Source organism: Chiloscyllium plagiosum, unplaced genomic scaffold, assembly GCF_037043375.1.
Source record: "Chiloscyllium plagiosum isolate Xiang-an unplaced genomic scaffold, Cpla_swu_hap1 HiC_scaffold_41, whole genome shotgun sequence".
In the NCBI taxonomy this organism is placed as follows: Eukaryota; Metazoa; Chordata; class Chondrichthyes; order Orectolobiformes; family Hemiscylliidae; genus Chiloscyllium; species Chiloscyllium plagiosum.
In genome coordinates, this window is record NW_028270179.1 from 12,903,848 (window position 1) to 12,907,952 (window position 4,105).

The window sequence follows — 4,105 nt, forward strand, 5'->3', positions numbered from 1 at the left end:
TTCGGTCCAATTTAGGGAGAGGACGTGACAGTGAGACATTGAGGGATAGAGTATGACTGAAAGGAACTGAGCTAGAGAGTGCGATGTTCAGTGCGAAATGGAGGGAGTGACTGAGACTTAAGGAGTGAGTGATACTGTGAGAGTGTGAGTGAGAACATAGAACATAGAAGAACATAGAAGAATACAGCGCAGTACAGGCCCTTTGGCCCTCGATGTTGCGCCGATCCAAGCCCACCTAACCTATACTAACCCACTATCCTCCATATACCTATCCAATGCCCGCTTAAATGCCCATAAAGAGGGAGAGTCCACCACTGCTACTGGCAGGGCATTCCATGAACTTACGACTCGCTGAGTGAAGAACCTACCCCTAACTTCAGTCCTATATCTACCCCCCCTTAATTTAAAGCTATGCCCCCTTGTAATACCCGACTCCATACGCGGGAAAAGGTTCACACTGTCAACCCTATCTAACCCCCTAATCATCTTGTACACCTCAATCAAGTCACCTCTAAACCTTCTTTTCTCTAGTGAAAACAGCCCCAAGTGTCTCAGTCTTTCCTCATACGATCTTCCTTCCATACCAGGCAACATCCTGGTAAACCTCCTCTGCACCCGTTCCAGTGCCTCCACATCCTTCCTATAGTATGGTGACCAAAACTGCACACAATATTCCAGATGCGGCCGCACCAGAGTCTTATACAACTGCATCATGACCTCAGGACTCCGGAACTCAATACCTCTACCAATAAAAGCCAGTACACCATATGCCTTCCTCACCGCACTATTTACCTGGGTGGCAACTTTCAGAGATCTGTGTACATGGACACCAAGATCCCTCTGCTCATCCACACTACCAAGTATCCGACCATTAGCCCAGTACCCCATCTTTTTGTTATTCTTCCCAAAGTGAATCACCTCACACTTAGCTACATTGAATTCCATTTGCCACCTTTCTGCCCAGCTCTGCAGCTTCTCTATATCCTGCTGTAACCTGCCACATCCTTCCTCACTGTCAACAACTCCTCCGACTTTCGTATCATCCGCAAACTTGCTCACCCAACCTTCTAACCCCTCTTCCAGGTCATTTATAAAAATGACAAACAGCAATGGTCCCAAAACAGATCCTTGCGGAACACCGCTAGTGACGGCACTCCATGAAGAAACTTTGCCATCAACTACTACCCTCTGTCTTCTTCCATCCAGCCAATTCCTAATCCAAACCTCCAACTCACCCTCAATGCCATATCTCCGTATTTTCTGCAGTAGCCTACCATGGGGAACCTTATCAAACGCCTTACTAAAATCCATATATACCACATCTACCGCTTTCCCCTCATCAACCTCCTTCGTCACCTTTTCAAAGAATTCAATAAGGTTTGTGAGGCACGACCTGCCCTTCACAAAACCATGCTGACTATCCTTGATCACATTATTCCTATCCAGATGTGCATAAATCCTATCCCTTACAATTCTCTCTAAGACTTTGCCCACAACAGAAGTGAGACTCACCGGCCTATAGTTACTAGGGTTATCCCTACTCCCCTTTTTGAACAAGGGAACCACATTTGCTATCCTCCAATCTTCTGGCACTACTCCTGTAGACAAAGAGGACATAAAAATCAAGGCCAATGGCTCTGCAATCTCCTCCCTTGGTTCCCAGAGAATCCTAGGATAAATGCCATCAAGTGAGGTAGCTGCCGTTGCGCCGTTCTTGATCACGTGATAGACGGTGCGAGCGCGAGGGAGCTGAGCTGGTGTCGTTGAACTGCGCGGGTTGCAACCATGTCTTACAACTATGTAGTGACAGCGCAAAAACCGACGGCCGTGAACGCTTGCGTTACCGGTCACTTCACCTCAGCAGATGATTTGAACCTGCTGATTGCCAAGAACACCAGGTTGGAGATCTATGTAGTGACACCGGAGGGTTTGCGCCCTGTCAAGGAAGTGGGCATGTATGGCAAGATTGCTGTAATGGAACTCTTCCGCCCAAAGGGAGAAGGCAAGGACTTGCTTTTCATTCTGACTGCAAAATACAATGCCTGTATTCTGGAGTACAAACAAAATGGGGAAAACATCGATATCATCACACGAGCTCATGGAAATGTACAGGATCGTATAGGCCGCCCCTCTGAGACTGGAATCATAGGTATTGTGGACCCTGAGTGCCGTATGATCGATCTCAGGCTGTATGATGGGCTCTTTAAAGTGATTCCATTGGATAGAGACAACAAAGAGCTAAAAGCATTCAATATCCGACTGGAAGAACTGCATGTCATTGATGTGAAATTCTTGTATGGCTGTCAGGTCCCAACCATTTGCTTTGTCTATCAGGATCCGCAGGGCCGTCATGTGAAGACCTATGAAGTATCCTTAAGAGAAAAAGAATTTAACAAGGGACCCTCGAAACAGGAAAATGTTGAGGCTGAAGCATCAATGGTTATTGCAGTTCCAGAACCATTTGGAGGAGCGCTAATCATAGGCCAGGAGTCCATTACATACCACAATGGCGACAAGTATCTCGCAATTGCACCACCAGCTATCAAGCAAAGCACAATTGTTTGCCACAACCGTGTGGATCCCAATGGTTCCCGATACCTTCTGGGAGATATGGAAGGTCGTCTGTTCATGCTGTTACTGGAGAGGGAAGAACAAATGGACGGAAATGTCACTGTCAGAGACCTCCGTGTAGAACTGTTGGGAGAGACATCCATTGCAGAATGCTTGACATATTTGGATAATGGAGTTGTATTCGTTGGATCCCGTCTTGAAGATTCTCAGCTTGTCAAGTTAAATGTGGACAGCAATGAGCAGGGGTCCTATGTTGCTGGCATGGAAACCTTCACCAATTTAGGTCCTATTGTGGATATGTGTGTAGTGGATTTGGAAAGGCAAGGACAGGGCCAGCTGGTTACTTGTTCAGGAGCATTTAAGGAAGGCTCTCTGAGAATAATTCGGAATGGAATTGGGATCCATGAGCACGCTAGCATTGATCTTCCTGGTATTAAAGGTCTGTGGCCATTGCGTTCTGATTCCACTCGTGACACTGATGATATGTTGGTTCTCTCATTTGTTGGACAGACTCGTGTGCTGATGCTCAATGGGGAGGAGGTAGAAGAGACTGAAATGCCAGGCTTCGTTGATGACCAACAGACCTTCTATTGTGGAAATGTGGCTCATCAGCAGCTCATTCAGATAACATCTGGTTCGGTGCGACTGGTCAGTCAAGAACCCAAATCACTGGTTAGTGAGTGGAAGGAGCCAAACGGAAAGAATATCAGTGTTGCATCCTGTAATAACAGCCAAGTTGTGGTAGCAGTGGGCCGGGTATTGTACTACCTGGAGATTCACCCGAAAGAGCTCAGACAAATCAGCTTTATAGAGATGGAGCATGAGGTTGCTTGCCTAGACATCACTCCATTGGCTGAGGGTACTAGTATGTCACCCCTATGCTCTGTTGGGCTTTGGACAGATATTTCAGCTCGGATCCTCAAGCTACCATCATTTGAGAATAATGGAGTGACTGTGAAATTGAGCGAAGATGTCTGACAGTAGAGGAGGCAGAGTGACGGAGTGAGTAAGACTGTGTGGGATTCAGCATGGAATGTTGGAATCAGTGAGACTGTGTGAGTGAATAAGGCTGTGAGTGAGTGCAACACTGAAGGAGCCAGTTTGACAGTGGGGGTTGAGAGCAACAGTGGAGGAGTGAGTGTGACAGTGTGGAAGTGGCGACACTGTGAGGGAATGAGAGTGGGAGCAACGTAATCAGGGTGACAGCGAGAAAATCATTATGACAGTGAGGAAACAGTGAAATTGTGAGGGAGTGAGACTGTGTCAGAATCAGTGAGATAGTGAGGAAGTCACATTGAGGGAGTCAGTTTGTCTGCGAGGGAGTCAGTGTGTTGGCGGTAAAGTCAGCGTGACTATGAGGGAGTCAGTGCATCTGCAGTAATGTCGGTGTGCCTGTGAGAGTGTCAGTGCTTTTCCGAGGAGTCGGTGTTCCTGTGAGGGAATCAGTGTGACTGTGAGGGAGTCAGTGTGATTGTGAGGAATTCAGTGTAACATAACTGTGAGAGATGCAATGTATCTGAGAGGGACTCGGTGC

General features: G+C 47.1%; 1 pseudogene; it reads left to right on the forward strand.

The window, feature by feature from the left end:
• Positions 1-1,740: 1,740 nt before the first annotated feature.
• LOC122545262 (DNA damage-binding protein 1 pseudogene) lies at positions 1,741-3,549 on the forward strand (annotated as a pseudogene).
• The last annotated feature ends 556 nt before the right edge of the window (positions 3,550-4,105 follow it).